Source organism: Taudactylus pleione, unplaced genomic scaffold (genome assembly GCF_031769625.1).
Source record: "Taudactylus pleione unplaced genomic scaffold, aTauple2 ptg000609l, whole genome shotgun sequence".
Taxonomy (NCBI): domain Eukaryota; kingdom Metazoa; phylum Chordata; class Amphibia; order Anura; family Myobatrachidae; genus Taudactylus; species Taudactylus pleione.
Genome location: NW_028285011.1, coordinates 12,300,581 through 12,320,512, shown reverse-complemented (window position 1 = coordinate 12,320,512; position 19,932 = coordinate 12,300,581). Strand labels below are relative to the sequence as shown.

Here is a 19,932-nt window from a genome sequence, read left to right as displayed (position 1 = left end):
AGACGCTTTTTTACAACCTTGCATCCAGGACACTTTCACACATCTTAAGGACACATCGACTTTGATTCGATCATTGAATGAGGTGAAAGAAGTGCCTGATGAGGTAGTATTGGCCAGTATTGATGTCACCAGCCTCTATACGTGCATACCGCACGGCAGAGGATTGGAGGCAGTAAGGAGACTCATTATGGGTAATACCAAATACACAGGTCCAGATATAGATTTTTTCATGAATCTATTAGAGTTTACCTTGCTACATAATTTTTTCATACATGATGGGCAATTTTTCATTCAGCTAACGGGATGCGCTATGGGATCGTGCGTAGCTCAGTCCTATGCGAACACATATATGTTCGAAATTGAACAAGATCTATTTTTTGCGGACTCTAAAATTGGAAGTAGGGTATATAAATATTATCGGTACATAGACGATATTTTGGTCTTGTGGAATGGTCCATCTGAAATCCTCAGTGCTCTGATTGATGATCACAATCTATCAAATTGTCCAGCAAAGTTAACGTTGTTGATGAGTCCAACAGACATTAATTTTCTGGATGTAAATATTTCCATTGAGGCAGGCACGTTACAGACTAGATTATACTCCAAGCCTACGGATCGTAATACCCTACTCAGATTCGATAGTTTCCATCCCAGATCTACAATTGCAAGTTTGCCATATTCTCAGTTTGTGCGAGTATGCAGAAATACCAGTAATTTACAAGAAAGAGATGTCCAACTTGATCTAATGTTCACTAAGTTTACAGAAAGGGGCTACCCCAGCAAACTGTTAAAACAGGCTATGCAGAAAGCTAAAAGAAAAAAACGGGAAGAACTGTTATGTAGTAGGCCAAGCCCACAGAAAGAAAATAAGGTTTTGCCTTGGGTGAATAGGTTCAATAACAAAAGTCACTATACCAACAAAAAGGCTAGAGAGTTGTGGCATATAGTAACCACTGACCCAGAGCTACAGAGTTTAAAACAAGTTAAAATCATGCCCAGTTTTTCTAGGGGACCCAACATCAAAGACCTTGTAGTGCATACGGATATATCCGGTTGGCAAACAAATCCTGCCACCTTGAAGAAAGGTGGTTGTTACAAGTGCACAGGTTGTGCAACATGCACGTACATGGTTGCAGGTAGTACATTCTCGCATCCGCATACAGGCAAATCCTTCTCTATTAAGTATCCCCTGACATGTTCATCCATGTTTGTGGTATACCTTCTGTCTTGCCCATGTGGTTTAAACTATGTGGGCAAGACAGATAGGCAGTTTAAAGAGAGGATGGCACAACATAGAGCTGCAATCCGTGCCGCATTAGTGGCTGGCAGCAGTGAACAAGCTGTAGCCAGACACTTTGCGGAAGCCAGACACAACATGGCTACGCTAAGATACCGGATCATTGACCATGTACCACCGTCCTTACGGAGGGGTGACAGGTCAAGGAAACTCCTACAATTAGAATGTAGGTGGATATTCCGATTGGATACAGTAAGCCCGAGAGGTCTCAATGAGGCCTTGAGTCTCAGTTGTTTCCTCTAGATGGTATTACATCAGGCTTATATACCCTAGTTAACAACAAATATTTACATACTGGCATAAGGAGATGTTGTTCAGAGTTGTTACCACAACTGGATTACAATTGTTTGACATTATAGCTTTTCTATAGTAATTATGTTTGTACAGTTGGCATTGGACTAGATGAATTTATAGATCTCTAGTTTAATTTTTAAATATTACATCAACATAGAGTTAATTTATGATAACATCTAAAGTACATATGGAGGGCATTTGCATGCTACATAGCAGGATTTAAATAATTGATGTAGTTTTTTAAGGTGTAAGTTTTGGCATTGTCTCGCATTAAGGAGGGTATATATATATATATAAATAATATTTTTGGGATATCTCACATGTGGTTCACACCAGCGTTCAAATGTCACATGAATATATGACTATGTATCTTTTCCACACAATACATTATTTGTTTGTTTGTTATTTGTATTTTTTCAGATGGTTTCCATCTGTCTTAATAGTAGTAGAATGTGTGCCAATAGTACTGTATGATGCGTAGTAATTTGCATGGTGCGTTCACTGTATATGTATAAGCTGCAAACTATTGTAACAGTTATATTTTTTAATGTTAAATATTTGTGATATATTGACAATTTTTTAAGAATGTGTGTTTGTGTTTTGCAGAACATCGTTGTTTGTTGCTTCACGTTGGTATCCGTTGTTATGGATACTATGGCATCATGGAAACCCCTGCTCCCCGGGTCAGGCTCGTATGACGTCACTTCCGGGTGGACGTCACTTCCGGGACCAGAGGCGCGGCAGCTGCAGGACGCCGGTGACCCGCGGGAGGACGGGTGAGTCCTGATTTGTTAATGTATGTTAATGTATGCTATTTAATGCACGATGTGTGTGTCACAAGCATGTGTCCTGACGAAGGGGTGACTGTCCCCGAAACGTTGACTGTTCCTAATACACGTTCTTCACGCAAGACTCGGAGTGCCTCCTCATTTATTTGGATGTGCAAAAGGGGTATGGTATACTCTTAAGGAAGGCACCCAAGCATATATACTCAAGGTGTTAGCTGCCTCGGGAGTGCCGGGTGATATTGATTTATATATATATATATATATATATTACTCCTGAAGAAGTCCTGAAGGGATGAAACACGTTGAGGCCAGCTGACCCAGGCTCTCTGTTTCCTTGGATATTTACCTAAAGAGGACTGGGTACCTTTTTACAAGATAAGCATTTTTTATTCTTTTATACCTTGGTTTATGTCTCCCCATACCCTGTAACCTAATTAAAACCCCTGTTTGGAATGTACTGACGAGAGATTGTATATGTATTCAGCTCTCATACACTGAACATTCAAGCACCAAAGAGGGATTCCTAGAGGGTATTAGGCGGTCTCTGGAGGAGAACATACTACAAGCTATTAATTTAGCACCATCTGGTACGCAGCCTCTACTTATAATTATTATATTATTTGCAAAAATATACTACACTATATATACTCTTTCTCCCGTGAGCATATATAAGCTCTCCTTAAGGTGATCCAGCTGATGACATCCCATTTAAACTCATCCAGTGTGGACTACTCATCCCTGGAATCCAGATAAGCTTAAAAGTGTTTATTTTTGGTACGCACACTTATTCTTATGAGCACCTGTTACTATTCTTCTAAATACTACACTATCAGGCACATGTCTTCTTAAACCTCTTTTCCAGAACCTCTTCACCCACTAGCCAAAACGGACCCCAAGAGGACTGCAGCCGCCTTTTAATTAAGGATCAGTGACTTTAAACTAACTCCTCCACCGTTCACATATTGCACTAGTTGCACGTTCATGTTCATTTATACTAATAATAAGGGAATTAATTTTTACTGTGCGCTACCCTCACACTCCTTTCACCATATATATTATATATATATATATATATATATATATATATATATATATTGTGATAGGATCACTGGTAAAGTGGTCTGTGGCAGGTACATTTGTCCCAGACTCCTGTCTTTTGTGTTTTAAAAACCCAGGAGAAAGTCTGCAGTGTAGCAGGCTTGAGTTTCGGCTTTTTGAAAAGCCGGTTTGGGACCTGGGGGTTGTGGGTGAGAGGAGAGGGAGTGTCTCACCTGGGAGAGCAGGCAGGGAGTTTGCTCAGAGACACTTGAAAAAACTATTTGTGAGTACTGTGCTGTGCTTTGTTGCTGGCGAGGGCATTAGGCCCTGCCAGGTTCTGGTAGTGAGAGAACTACCTGTGAAGTTAGTGCACCGACAGGGCTAGGATTTATATTTATGTTTTCTTTATATTTCTGTCATTGTACAATAAAGACTGGCGCCGACCAGCTTGTACTTGCATCCAGACTGGTGTGCTGCTTCCCTGCTGCTGTGTGTGTGTGTAAGGAAGGAGTCCTCTACCCAGGAGAGGGACCCCCTAACCTAACTGTGTCACAATATGGTGGAGAATGCGGGCACCCACACACACTGAAGTTGCAGCGAGAGGAAACCTTTCTGTTTAAAAATTAAAGGGACAGACACCCAATTTGTGAGTGTGGAAATAACACTGTGTCCTTGGAGTCCCATAGAGGAGGCGTCAGCCAATGCTCAGAGAGGCAAGGTTCAGCTTCCAACCTACACCCCAGGACAAAATGGAGGACATTATTAAGGCCTTGCTTCAAGCTACAGCAGCTCAGCAGGAGACAAACAAACTTCAGCAGGAGACTAACAGACTTCAACAGGTCGCCATTGAGGAAACCCGCCAGGCCTTAGCGGAAAACAGCCAGGCCATAAGAGAGGTGGTACAGCACCTGGTCGCCCGGCACAGAGATGTTAATACTGGTCCTCCCACCACCACTCACTCCGTACGAGCCAGTCACTTCCTCCAAAAGATGACTTCGGGCGATGATGTGGAGGCCTATCTCGCCGCATTTGAAAGAACGGCCGAGAGGGAGAGTTGGCCCAAGGAGCAGTGGGCAAGTCTGGTGGCACCTTTTTTGTCTGGGGAGCCACGAAAAGCATATTTCGACTTATGCCTGGCTGATGCCAAGGACTATAAAAAACTAAAACAGGAGATCCTAACTCGCTTGGGAGTCACCACCTTTGTTCGTGCCCAACGGGTCCACCGCTGGGATTTCCATAAGGACAAGCCTCCACGTTCACAGATGCATGACCTCGTCCATCTGTCCTCAAAATGGCTACAGCCCGAGATGCTGACGGGACCACAGATCGTGGAAAGGGTCATGATGGACCGGTACCTGCGATCATTACCTGTGACTCTGCGTAAGTGGGTGAGCCATGCAGACCCTAAGTCCGCGGACCAGTTGGTCGAGCTGGTGGAGAGGTACGTGGGGGCTGAGGAGCTGATGAGTATGCCCCACCGAGCCCCGATGGTGCACCGGCGAACTCCCACAGACACTGGTAAGACTGTTCCAGGGGAGAAGGGTGCTGGGCGGTGGAATGTACCTAAGACTGAGGGTGTAGAACCTGGAGACAGGCCTGCCAGGCCGGGAAGGTTCTTGCCCCGTAAACGACTAGACATTAATATGACTCAGTGATTCCGATGTGGTGGCTTCGGCCATATTGCCGCTAATTGTGCACTTACAACTGAACCTATGCAATGTGATACTGCTCATGTCTACCGCAGGGGGTCTTTCTTTGCACAGATAGCCTGTACGGCTGACCGGCAGGCTGTGACTGATAAGCACATGTGTGTACTCACTGTAGATGGCAACCGAGTAGAGGCACTGTTAGACTCTGGTAGCTTGGTGACACTTATAAAAGCTGAGCTGGTGAACCCCTTGCGGCGTGAGGGGAAAACTGTTGGTGTGACCTGCATACATGGGGATACTCGATATTATGTTACTGCCGAGGTGAACATCGAGACACCATGTGGTTCTGCTATAGTTTCTGAAGGTTGGGTACATGGTCTGATGTACGATGCAATATTGGGGAGAGACTTTGCTCACTTCTGGAAGTTGTGGGAAAGCCGTTTTGTTCCAGAGGTGAACAACCCCGATCCATTTGAGAAGGTTGTCGATGTAGTGGAGGAGGGAGTTTCTTCTGAGTCAGAGTTATTCCCTTTTTCTACTATGATTGGCGAACAAGAGAATGCGGAGCGTGACGGTGGCCCGCCAACTGATGTGCCTCCCATTGAGGTGGGAAGTGTTGTTGGGCCAGGTGATCATCTGCCTGATTTAGAGGTCAGAAGAGAGGTCTTTGCCGTGGAGCAGTTGAATGACCCTACTTTGGTAAAAGCCAGGGAGAATGTAAAAGTAGTTGATGGTAAACCCGTAGACCCTGATAGTCCTTTGTCCTATCCCCACATGGCAATGTGTCAGGATTTGTTATATCAGGTGACTAAGAAGGGGGAAGATGTTGTGGAACAACTAATAGTTCCCAAAGCCTACAGAAGAACAGTGTTGGATCTGGCCCATGGTCATATAACGGCAGGCCATCTAGGGGTAGAGAAAACCACTAAGTGAATAATGCAGAGGTTTTTCTGGCCCGGGCTTCATAAAGAGGTATCTGACTTTTGCGCGTCCTGCCCTGAGTGTCAGTATCATGCTCCCAGGCCACATTTTAAGGGTCCACTAGTTCGATTGCCTATCATAGAGGTGCCGTTTGAAAGAATAGCGATGGATTTGGTTGGACCCTTAATGAAGTCTGCCAGGGGACACCAGTATATTCTGGTCATAATGGATTATGCTACCAGGTACCCGGAAGCGATCCCGTTGTGCAATACGTCAACCAAGACCATTGCCAGAGAGCTAGTTCATGTCTTTAGCAGGCTGGGTATACCTAAGGAGATACTAACTGACCAGGGTACACCGTTTATGTCCAAAGTCATGAAAGAGTTATGCCGCCTGTTCAAAATCGAACAGTTAAGAACTTCGGTTTATCACCCCCAAACCGATGGGCTGGTCGAGAGGTTTAACAAGACGTTAAAACACATGCTTAGGAAAGTGGTCGACAAGGATGGTAGGGATTGGGACTACTTATTGCCGTATTTATTGTTGGCCATAAGAGAAGTTCCCCAGTCCTCCACCAGGTTTTCACCCTTCGACTTGTTGTATGGGAGACACCCAAGGGGGTTACTAGACATTGCCAAAGAGACATGGGAGGGGCAGTCTAGTCCTTACAAAACGGTGATTGAGTATGTTTCTCAAATGCAGGAGAGAATTGCTGCGGTAGTGCCGGTAGTGAGAGAGCACCTGGAACAGGCTCAACAGGCACAGCAGAGGGTATACAACCGCAATGCTCGGTTACGCAGCTTTGCTCCTGGGGACAGAGTGGTAGTATTGGTTCCCACTGTGGAAAATAAACTTTTGGCTAAATGGCAAGGGCCCTTTGAAATCTTAGAAAGAGTGGGGCAGGTCAATTACAAAGTTTACCAGCCGGGGAAAAGAAAGCCAGAACAGATATACCATATAAATCTGTTAAAGCCCTGGAAAGATAGAACGGTACTGTCGGCCGTCCGAGACCTTCCAGTAAGTCCAGGGCCCTTAGTTCCCGAAGTGACAGTGGCAAAAACCCTGTCGGCAATTCAACAACAAGAGGTCAAGGAGTTTCTGATTAGAAATAGGGTGCTGTTCTCTGACGTTCCTGGGAAAACCTCGGTCATTAAACATGACATCATCACTGACCCAGGGGTTAAAATTAATCTAAAGCCCTATAGGTTACCAGAAGCACAAAGAGAATCAGTGACGAAAGAAATTAAAAATATGCTAGAGTTAGGGGTTATTGAAGAATCACATAGTGAATGGTCAAGTCCCATTGTGTTGATTCCAAAGCCCAACGGGAGTGTGCGTTTCTGCAATGACTTCCGAAAGTTGAACAGTGTTTCAAAATTCGATGCCTACCCGATGCCAAGAGTGGATGAACTGATTGAGAGACTAGGCTCGGCAAGGTATTTAACCACTCTTGACCTAACCAAAGGGTATTGGCAAGTACCGTTAACCGAGAGCGTCAAACAAAAGACAGCTTTTTCAGCGCCAGAGGGCTTGTTTCAGTACAAGATGTTGCCCTTCGGGCTACATGGGGCACCTGCTACCTTCCAAAGAATGATGGACAGGATTCTAAGGCCCCATAGACGGTATGCGGCTGCTTATCTGGATGACGTGGTCGTTCATAGTCCTGATTGGCAGTCTCACTTACCCAGGGTACAAGCAGTGTTGGACTCCATCTATAAGGCAGGTTTGACAGCCAACCCAAAAAAGTGTTGTCTAGGCATGGAGGAAGTAAAATATCTGGGATACACCATTGGCAGAGGCCTGATAAAGCCTCAGCTCAATAAAGTTGATGCCATACAAAACTGGCCACGGCCTCTGAATAAGAAGCAGGTGAGAGCCTTCTTGGGAGTTACGGGGTACTACAGGAGGTTTATACCCAACTTTGCCACCATGGCAGTCCCACTGACTGACCTGACCAAAGGCAAACAAAAAGTCATGGTAGAATGGAGTCCTGAGGTAGAGAATGCTTTTCAGGAGTTGAAAGTAGCGTTGTGTTCCCAACCAGTCCTGTTGACTCCTAATTTTGAAAGGGAATTCATAGTACAAACCGATGCATCAGAAGTAGGTATATCTGTCCCAGAACAAGGAGGGTGAGGAACACCCTATTTTCTATCTTAGCAGAAAGTTGAATGTACATGAGAGAAACTATGCCACAGTGGAGAAGGAGGCGTTGGCCATAAAGTGGGCGTTAGAGGCTCTCAGGTACTACTTGGTTGGAAGAAAGTTCAAATTGATCACTGACCATGCCCCTCTGAAGTGGATGTCTGAAAATAAGGACAGTAATGCGAGAATTACAAGATGGTTCTTGGCGTTATAAACTTTTAAATTTTCAGTGGAACACAGGCCAGGAAGCCACATGGCCAATGCTGACGCGTTGTCACGCGTTCATTGTTTGGGGGCTTCAGTTGTTCCGCCCCACAGGTCGAAACAAAGGGGGGGATATGTGATATGATCACTGGTAAAGTGGTCTGTGGCAAGTACATTTGTCCCAGATTCATGTCTTTTGTGATTTAAACCCCCAGGAGAAAGTCTGCAGTGTAGCAGGCTTGAGTTTCGGCTTTTTGAAAAGCCGGTTTGGGACCTGGGGGTTGTGGGTGAGAGGAAAGGGAGGGCTCCACCCACGGCCACTCCAGGTTTTGGTTCTCGCAGCCTGGTAACAGGCTTGTTAGTTTTCCACCAGACAGTGGCCAATATAAGCCTAGTGTGTCTCACCTGGGAGAGCAGGCAGGGAGTTTGCTCAGAGACACTTGAAAAACCTATTTGTGAGTACTGTGCTGTGCTTTGTTGCTGGTGAGGGCATTAGGCCCTGCCAGGTTCTGGTAGTGAGAGAACTACCTGTGAAGTTAGTGCCCCGACAGGGCTAGGATTTATATTTATGTTTTCTTTATATTTCTGTCATTGTACAATAAAGACTGGCGCCGACCAGCTTGTACTTGCATCCAGACTGGTGTGCTGCTTCCCTGCTGCTGTGTGTGTGTGTAAGGAAGGAGTCCTCTACCCAGGAGAGGGACCCCCTAACCTAACTGTGTCACAATATATATATATAGATATACAGTCTGGTCCATAAATATTGGGACATTGACAGAATTTTCATATTTTGTCATCTATTCACCACCACAATGGCTTTGAAATGAAACAAACAATATGTGATTTAACTGCAGACTTTCAGTTTGAATTTGAGGGTAATTACACCCAAATCAGGTGAACGGTGTAGGAATTACAACGGTTTCTATATGTGCCTCCCACTTTTTAAGGGGCCAAAAGTAATGGGACAAACTAAACAATCCTAAATCTAACTTTCACTTTTTAATACTTTGTTGCAAATCCTTTGCAGGCAATTACAGCCTGAAGTCTGGAACGCATAGACATCACCAGATGCTTGGTTTCATCCCTGGTGATGCTCTGCCAGGCCTCTATTGCAAATGTCTTCAGTTCCTGCTTGTTCTTGGGGCATTTTCCCTTCAGTTTTGTCTTCATCAAGTGAAATGCATGCTCAATCAGATTCAGGTCAGGGGATTGACTTGGCCATTGCATAACATTCCACTTTTTAGCCTTAAAAAACTCTTTGGTTGCTTTTGCAGTATGCTTTGGGTCATTGTCCATCTGCACTGTGAAGCGCTGTCCAATGAGTTCTGAAGCATTTGACTGAATATGAGCATATAATATTGCCCGAAACACTTCAGAATTCATTCTGCTGCTTTTGTCAGCAGTCACATCATCAATAAATACAAGGGAACCAGTTCCATTGGCAGCCATACATGCCCACGCCATGACACTACCACCATCATGCTTCACTGATGAGGTGGTATGTTTTGGATCATGAGCAGTTCCTTTCCTTCTCTTCTCTTCCCATCACTCTGGTACAAGTTGATCTTTGTCTCATCTGTCAATAGGATGTTGTTCCAGAACTGTAATGGCTTTTTTAGATGTTGTTTGGCAAACTCTAATCTGGTCTTCCTGTTTTTGTGGCTCACCAGCAGAGTTTCCCATTTATATTCCCTACCACATCTACACCCACACAGTAGGGTTCATTTTTTATCAGTAGCCAACTAACCTAACAGTATAGTTTTAAAGTGTTGGAGGAAATCCACGCAAATACTGAGAGCATATTCAACATTTTTACTTTCCTGCATCACCTCTGCCTGTCTGCTCCTGTCTCACTACCATTCCACCTCTTCCCCCTACAAATGACCTTGACACTCTCTTGTCCCACATGCCCCCTCCTCTTCATCCTCCCCTTACTCTCCTCCCTATCCTTCTGTCAGTGTGCCTCCTTCTCCCTGTTCCTCTATTATCCTCTTCTTACCTCCCCCTTTCCCTTTTATCCTCTCCCCTGCACATCCTCCACCATACACATCGACTGTACCCTTATTCCCCTTTCACATCCACCCACCTTCTCCCATCACATCCACCATCCTCCCCCCTTCACACCCACCCTCCTCCCCCTACACATCCTCCCCCATATACATCTACCCTCTTCCTCCCAACACATATACTCTCCTCCCCTACACATCCTCCCCCATAAACATCTACCCTCTTACTGCCTACATATCTACCCTCCTCCCTGATACACATCTGTTTATAAATGTTTTCCCAATTAGTAATGTATTAGCAATAACCAATCAAACCAATGCACAAGTACATTCAATAGAAAACAATTCAGCACAGAAATTTACAAAACATCATATCCTTGCTCAAAACTTTAGTCGTAGTTAACAAGCAGCAAACAAAAAACCCCTAAACCATGTGTAAATAGCAACAGCAGACAAGAATGCCCCCTATACAAGTGCACATGCCCCCAGCACATGCCTATGCAGTCCAGGTCGGATACAGTGCGGGACACTGTGGATTGGATACACTGCAGGTCGGATACAGTGCAGGGTACAGTGTGAGTCAGTTACAGTGCGGGTCCATACACAGGCCCTGATTCAGAGCCGGACGCTCTTTCAGAGCGCTCGCTCTGAATCAGGGTGGCATTTTTTTTTTCAGAGCCAGCCTCCTGGCCGCTCGCTAAGGTGTGGATGACCACCCACAGCTATTGAGAGTGGCCAGGTGATGGTCGCGATAGTCGCGTTCATCGGGCTTGCGACAAGACCCTTGTGGTAGGGTCTCGTCCATCGCAAGCCCCACTGAGCTTCCAGCTCTAATAGAGCCGGAAGATCACTACTGAGGCCACCCCCAAACGGCAGGTGTTCCTTCAGGAATGCCTCCATTTGGCCAGCCACCCCCCCCCTGCCCGCCTCCAAAATGGGGCAAGCTGTCAATCACAATCGACATCCGCCCCGTTTTGGTGCGAGACTCGTAGAGACGGAGCGCCCATCGCTGGCCGGGTCTCGCGCATGCGCAGTGGGGGACCATCGACCCTCTTGCGAGCACTATGCGCTCGCGAGCGGGTCTGAATCAGGCCCTCAGTGCAGTTTATAGTGCAGGTCGGATACAGTGTGGGCTGAATACAGTGCGGGTCGGATACAGTGCGGAATACATACTGGGTTGGATGCAGTGCAAATCAGATATAGTGTTGGATACAGTGCGGATTGGATATAGGGCCTGATTCAGAGCCGCTCGTAAGCGGCCGCTCGCTCGCTCCGAGCAATGTTCGCACATCTGTGCATGCGTATGGGTCGTAATGCGCCAACCAGTCATTGCGGTCGGAAATCGTGTGTTCGCAAAATAGTGAGTGCCTGCTAATTTGAGGGACAGGATGAGGCGTTTGTGGGTGGTAACAGGGGAAGGTGCTTGAAAACGGGGGGTGTTGAGATCCGAACATAGGCGTGCCAAATGGTCCAAACGGGCAGTTAATGGGAGTGCATAATTAACAAAGCAGCGTCATCGGCCACGTCACTTGGTTGTCTCTTAGCCTGAACTGTTCGCATGATTGCGGTAGGAAAATCCAACCACAAGTACTGCGAGTAGTTCAGACGCCTTTCGATGTACTTGATTAATCTAATAAATAGCGGAGATGACATATGATGCGAACGGCCAGCGGGCATCTTTACAAAATAGCGAACGCATGTTTCGTTCGCTCGCTCGCTCGCTCAGACATAGAGGCGTCAACAGACCGCAAAGAGCGAGCGCTCTATTTAAATCTCCGGACCCTTTTTCTGAACGAGCGAGCGCAAATAGCGTCCGGCTCTGAATCAGACCCACAGTGCGGGTCGGATACAGTGTGGGATACAGTACGGGTCTGATATAGTGTGGGTTGGATATAGTGCAGGCTGGATACAGTGTGTTATACAGTGTGGGTTGAATACAGTGCAGGGTACAGTGTGAGTCGGTTACAGTGCGGGTTGGATACAGTGCAGTTTATAGTGCAGGTTGGATACAGTGTGGGTTGAATACAGTGCAGGTCGGATACAGTGTGGGATACATACTGGGTTGGATGCAGTGCATGTCAGTTATAGTGTTGGATACAGTGTGATTCGCTTACAGTACGGGATACAGTTCCAGTCAAATACAGTGCGGGACAGTGTGGATTGGATACAGTGCAGGTCAGTTACAGTGTGGGATACAGTGCGGGTCCCAGCAGTGGTGCTGTCGGTGTCAGCAATGGGGGTGTCGGCAGACACGGGTGCCAGCGGTGATGGCAGCGTTAGGAGCAGCATTTTCAGACAAGGGGGATGGGCGGCATCTTCCCTCCTTCCTGTGCCCATTGAATTCAATGAGCTTGACGCTGATTGGCTGAGAGTCTTGACAGACGGCTCTCTCAGCCATTCAGCATTAAGCCCATTGAATTCAATGGGAATTTGTAAAATGGCCGCTCGAGGCAAAACCTCGAGATCCGACAGTGGGATCGCAAGGTTTTATCTCTATTAGGGACTTGGGACATGCAGAGAGATCCGAGCTTTGTCTCGCATCCTCTCGTATCCCCGAAATTCGGGTGGGCTCGGTTCTCTGAGTACCGGGCCAGCTCATCTCTAATTTTTACAGCTTTAGAGTTAAGCTACAACATGCCCCATAACTCTAAATCTCTCCAGGCATTTTAATTGTGTCCTCCTGTAGCAAATAAAGTTTTGTGACGGTGAAGATTGTACCTTCTACCCACATTTAGGACTTCATTCAGAGTCGGTCGAAGCGGCCGCACGGTCGTACGCAGCCGATGTTCGCTAAACTGCGCATGCATACAGTTCGCAATGCACGTGCGCAAACTAGCTGCTACGATCAGAAATTTCTCTCTCCTTGAACACCGCCAGGTCGGTAGTTTGAGTGACAGATTGCAGCATTTGTGGGTGGTAACATGGGAAGATGCTTGAAAACGGGGGTGTGGAGATCCGAACGCAGGCGTGCCTCATTATGCGAACAGCGTTTTATGGGAGTGCTTAATTAACAAAGTAGTGCCATGGCAGACGTGACAGGGGAGGTTTTACACTGACATGATCGTAGAGCTTAAGAGAGGGTAAGGTCAACCTTTAGCTCTACGACCAGTTCCGATAGTAAACGATGCTCGCGATTAATCCTTATGTAGCCGGAGATGACGTGCTATGCGTACGAGATGTTGGCGTATTTTTAGCGATCCGACCGCATACACCCCTTGGTCGGCCAGCTAACGATCCGACCTTAGGGACGCAACATGCGTGTGCATCATTAGCATATCCGGCCCCTTTTTCTATACGACCGTGCGGCCGCTTCGACCGACTCTGAATGAGGTCCTTACTCCCTTTAGGAACAACTCCATTGCTCTTTAATGCCATGATTGATCATAGGACCTGATTCAGTAAGGATCGCAAATATACTCAACGGAAAAGTATTCCTATGTGGGGCACTCATGAACCTCAATATAAGTAATCAAAGTGATATTCACAGCAGGTTTTGGAATGTAATAGTATTAAAATATAACTATTAATGATTTATTCATCTTAAAATATTGCCAGCGAAAGATACATTTCAAATTAATAAAAACAAAAAGTGAAGGTGGAAATAAAATATTTTCCGATGATCTCAAGATTCCTGCATTATCATTATTCTCTCCTCAATAGTTTACATAAGATACGAAATATGACGTATAGTCCTATATTGTCACTATATATAAACCTCATAAAGGGTCCTCTATTCAGGCTAACTATTATGGACAAAAAGTATATGATATTAATAGAGAAATCATATATTAGTATGTGTGTTAATTGATGACCATGTTAAATATATACAGTTGGCACAATATGGGGATACATTTTCCAAAGGGTAGAGCGATAATAATATTAATTCTATATTACCCCAACAAGATCAATTTAACAATGTATAACTCCTCCTTTATTCCCCATAAGGGTATATTATTAGAATAGTTGCATTACATATATTTAGCAACTTTATATTAGTCAACTGATGTGGAGGTATGTTCAGCAATAATGTGTATATCTCATCACGTTTCTCCTTGGGATATATAGTTTCAATTAATCAGGAATACTATTGCGTGTCAGTCAGATACTGTGTCTCACTATTCCACTATGTCCTCTCACTTATGTAAACATCAGAGGATCACAGTGTTAGTGTTTAAATAGTAACACTATATACAGTAACTATTTGGTATCATTCGTTATCCATTCATTAATGGAGCATACACACGGTCAGATTTGTCAGATTTGTCAGATGAACGATTGAACGATTTGAACGATTTTACCAAAGTTTTGAACGATTTGAATGATTGAACGATTTTTGACTGCATTAAAATGAATGGAATCGTCAAAGTCTGACTGCAAACACATCAGATGTCAGATATTGTTATCTGACAAACGGGAACGCGCATCGTTCATCGTCCATCGTTCAGGCATGTCAGATATGTCAGATTTTCCTTCAGATATGAACGACTGAATGATTTTTAAATCATTATCGTTCAGATCTGAAGGAAAAAGCTGACCGTGTGTATGCACCATTAAGCTCCAAAATATAGTGCATTCATATCTTACAACACTAAGTGTAAACACCAGGATTAGCTTGGTAATCATATCAGTCTCCATTCATATCAGTTTGTTATTGGTTGTGATTGATAATACTAACACTAGTGATCCTAGTCTTAAATATTCCGCTCACACCATCAGTAAAGATCGCAACAGCGATCGCGGCTGCGATTACGCATGCAGTCTGACTGCGATGATACGCATGCACAGATCGCAACAATCGGCCGATTGCGTATATAATCGCAGTTGCGATCCTTGCTGAACCAGGCCCATAGTGTCAATCTTTGTGGTAATATATTTGTGACTACTTTGATTTCTTTGTAATTATAATTTTCAACTAATATTATTATGTTGCTTTCATTTACCATAGGTCAACAAGAAAATTTAATTCCTAATATAAAAGGAGCTGAAGATGTTATAACGACAGAAGTAGAATTGGGTATGTACAATGTATCATCATTGCTCAGCTTCCGTTAGTCACCAATTTGTTAATAAGAGAGTCACAGGTATATTTTATCATGGTTTAGTCAGCCCTTCCCTCAAAAATTCTGGAATCCACAAAGTTTAAAGAGCAAGCAAAACCAATTTTGCCTTTAATAGATTGTACGTATTTGCAAACACATACAGTATACAATATTCATAAGCTAAATATTGTACCTGAAATGGCTAAAAGTATTTATGTTTAACTAAATCAATCCAGTGTGCGATGTGTCCTTGAAAGCAGACTAAGGGGGAGATTTATCAAAGCTTGGAGAGAGATTAAGGGGGGGGTGTATCAAACCTTGAAGAGAGATAAAGTGGAGAGAGATAAAGTACCAACCAATCAGCTCCTAATTGTCACTTTAAAGGCTATGTTTGAAAAATGACAATTACACCGTTTACACACCATATGATATATTGTACGACGCGGATCAGAACGATATATCGTATACATCATATGGTGTGCATACTCAATCGATTGGTTATGGCGATCGTTCATCGCATCATCCCATCTGCTGTTCTGCATGGCAGATGGGATGATGCAATAAACAATGCTGTGCGTTTGCCAGGTACTAGGACAAGCATCTGCATTAATGGTGCATATGGTGGCTCAGGTATCATAACCCCTCTTTTACTGTCCCTGTGCTTTCTTTAAGTTGTTTTACTAATGGAACTGGATGTGTACCTGTAGCTGATTAACTATCTTCTCTTGTACCACAGCTACCTTATATAGCAGATCCATTTCTCCCTTTGGTGGTATGGGTATGGTATGAGTAACAGTCTCAGGCCAGATTCAGTTGCCAGCGTGTCTGGACCAATCGGGTCGAGTATAATTTTCCGGAACAGGGGAAAGTTTTGCCCCAGAATAAGGGAGTATGGCAACCCTGGTGCTATTGCAGCTACCACTTGCACCATTCGTCCCCTTATGGTAACGGAAAGACAGACACGGTTATATTCTTCAGTGGCTCCATGGATGCATAGGACTATTACATACAGTAACCAGTCCATCAGGCTTTCTGGAACTATAGTTCTGTACACCAAGGTGACTTCAATGTCCGGATCCTCTAATGTCAACACCGCCTGTTGCTGTATCAGGACAGGCGCCCAGAACGGCAGTGGGCTACCCATGGATGAGGACATTGTCAAAAATACAGGGAATGTGGGGCCTAGTCAACCCACCAATCAGTAGACATTAATAGGTCTCTGGATGTAACCCCTTCCACAATGTGGGAGACTTATAAAACTTGCATTAGATGTAATTATATATCTGTAGTCAGCACATACATACTGTACACAGTGGTGGACTGGAGCATGAAGGGCCCACAGGGGAACGCCATAAGAGATGATCCACCAAGGGGTGTGACCAGTCACTGGAGGGGGTATGGCCAACTATACTGGGAAAAAGTATTGGTATCATTGATGACAGTGTTTGGTATGGAAGGGTCAAGGGAATAGTGCAGAGTGGTAGCGGTGATTATGCAGGGGTCTGGGAGGTAGTGCAGATGGAATCGGTATGTATTGCCAGCTGTCAGGATGCCTCCTGACAAAATACCGACAGCGGCATCCCGATGGTTGATATCCCGACAGGGGTCGGGTAAGTATACTTACCCTTCACCTTCTCCTCCTAACCATCCCTTCTTGTAGCCTATCCCTAACTCTTCCCACACCCTCCCAATTAGTGCCTAAACCTAACCCTCCCCCCTTAGTGCCTAACCCTAAACCCCCAGGGGTGCCGAACCCTAACCCTCACCCCAGGGGTGCCTGGCCCTCAGCTCCCCCCCAAAAAAACCTAAACCTAACCCCGCTATGCTGCCTAAACATAACACTCCCCCCTGCGGCTAATGCTAAGGATGTCCCGGACATTCCTCGTTCGGGCTGGCATCCTTCTGGATTCCGGCGTTGAGATTAAGATACTGTAGGCGTCGGTATTTTGATGCCGATCTAAAGTCCCATGTTGGACTTTCAGTGTCAGGATTCAGACCAGCGGCATGCTGTGCGCCGGTCTGATAGCTACATCCCGTGAGGATATGCAATGGTGAGTATGCAGGGGTCAGGGAGGTAGTGCAGATAAATAGTGTTTGGTAAGGAGGGTTAGAGGCAGGTTGGGAGTTTGACTGGGGCGGTACACCTGTCAAACCGTAACGCAGGTGTCCTACGGCGAGCTCAGGGAGGACAGAAACCTCCCGTGGAGCAGAAGGGCAATGCAGATAGGGATATGCAGATAGGTAGTGGTAAGTATGGAGGGGTCAGGGAGGTAGTGCACATAGATAATGGTGAGAATGGAGGGGTCATGTAGGTAGTGGTAAGCATGGAGGATTCAGAGAGGTACAGTAACCCTTGCAATGCTGGTCAGTTGTGGGTAAATTAGACCACTACACATGTACTAACATTATATCACACTGTAGTGCCCCCCATATTATACCCTACTGTAGTGCCCACACATTATGCCACACTGTAGTGCCCACACATTATACCATACTGTAGTGCCCACACATTATACCACTGTAGTGCCCACAAATTATGCCATGCTATAGTACCCACACACATTATGCCACACTGTAGTGCCCACACATTATAGCACACTATAGTGTCCACACACATTAGGCAACACTGTTGAGCCCACACACATTATATCACACTGTAATGACCACACACATAACACACTGTAGTGCCCACACACATCATACAAAACTATAGTGCCCACACATTATGCCACAATGTAGAGCCCACACACATTATACCACACTGTAGTGCTCTCACACATTATACAACACTGTACAGCCCACATATTATGCTACACTGTAGTGCCCAGTGCCCACACATTATACCCACAGTGTACTCAACAAAAGCATCAGCAGCAGGCAGAGCAGCAGTCACAGGCAGCCTCAATGATTCACTCCCATGAGGCTGCTGATCTTCACGGGTCAGAGGAGCGTACGATGGGCTCCTCCATTCAGAGCTCAGCATATGTGGTAGCAATATTTGTTCTGTATGCTGAGGACACACTGCCAGTGCTGGCTAATCCAATTATTTATCTTTACAGCACAGGATTCAAGCCTTAAGCGAATTATTCCATCATTAAATTTTGGCTTATAACAATGGTTGCAATATCGGCTTGGAGAACAGATAGTTCCTAATGACTAATTGAAATTTCAAATGTAATTGTCCCGTTCAATCTTTCTTCATTTATCATGGCATTAGCCCTTTTGACTTTATATTCATTTTGTTTCACTTTAAAATTATCATTATTTTCATCTTTATTCAGAATATTAAAGTATTCTATAGATTGTAAGCTTGCAAGCAGGGCCCTCTTACCTCTATGTCTGTCTGTTATTACCCTGTTTTGTTCTATCAATGTTTCCAATTGTAAAGCGCAACATAATATGCTGCGCTATATAAGAACTTTTAATAAAATAAATAAATAAATTATGTCTAACACTTTCCGACATTGAATGTAATCCAATTATAAATTAATAAATATAGTCACTACTTTGTTAACCCCCTCCCCCTCCCCCAGATTGCAGACATATTTTCCATTCTACTTTCAGACAGAGCACCAACAGATTAAACATACATATGTGTTAGTGGAGAAGGTGGGGAAATACTTACACTTCTTCTTATCTGGCCATCTCTAGCCTTCACTTCCTGTCCCAACCTCAAGCAGGTAACATTTGAAAGTATTAGAGTTTTATGGTTTTAGACTTTGAAGTGCAACTCATTTTTTCTCCTTGAGGTTTACAAGATAACGGCAGACTTTCTTAGAATGGTTTATATCACTATTTAATCTGCAAGATGTAAAGGAGGTCACATCCTGGACTAAGTTTTCCATACTGGGTTATAAATATCAAATGCGCAGAGTTCCTGTTTTATGGTCACTTAGTTTGATAGTTATCATTTCTATTTCAAAGATTTGAATTCTTACGGCCTCATAAGGAAACTGAAGTGATTCAATGTCAGGAGCAGGAGTGAATGCCTGATAAATAAACATGGTGGGTCACAAGAAATGATACACAAAAATTTCAAAATAAACTTAAAATTCCAAATCCTTCTTGAATTAAGAAAAATAAATAAATTACTTTTGTTTTGTTAAGTCAAAGGCAAAGTGTCTGTATTTGTGTGATGCCGCAGATGCCTGACTTACTACCTCATTCTAATGTGAGAATCCGTAGGGTTAATGCTAGGATCCATGTGGCTGCAAGTGGGATTGTGCTTCGCCCACTTTTTCCGTCCAAAGCTGCAACTGTCATCATTAGTATCAGCACTTGCTCCAACCCCATGCTAGGTGCAAGGAAGCCATCTGACACAGGCTTCTCTTCCCCATACACACAATTTAGAATGGGTTGGGGGTGGGATGCTGGCGCTCGGGATCCCAGATTTCAGAATCCCAACTCCGCATCTTGACAGGTTTAGGATACCCACACCTGTCAGTATTTATCCTAACCCTCCCCCTCTTCTTACCCTTAACCCTAATTATTCATTTCCTGCTGTCTAAACTTAACCCTCCCACCTAGTGCCTAACTGAAACCCTCCCCCTAGTG

At 44.6% G+C, this 19,932-nt stretch overlaps 1 pseudogene across 1 annotated transcript in view; it reads left to right on the top strand.

Annotated features, from left to right (window-relative positions):
* LOC148480641 (interleukin-18 receptor 1-like) overlaps window positions 1-19,932 on the top strand; it is a 112,750-nt pseudogene that overhangs the window by 68,909 nt on the left and 23,909 nt on the right. Inside the window, exon 3 of the transcript XR_015871953.1 lies at window positions 15,285-15,353. The product of XR_015871953.1 is annotated as an interleukin-18 receptor 1-like (transcript). The remainder of the gene's footprint in view (window positions 1-15,284; window positions 15,354-19,932) is intronic.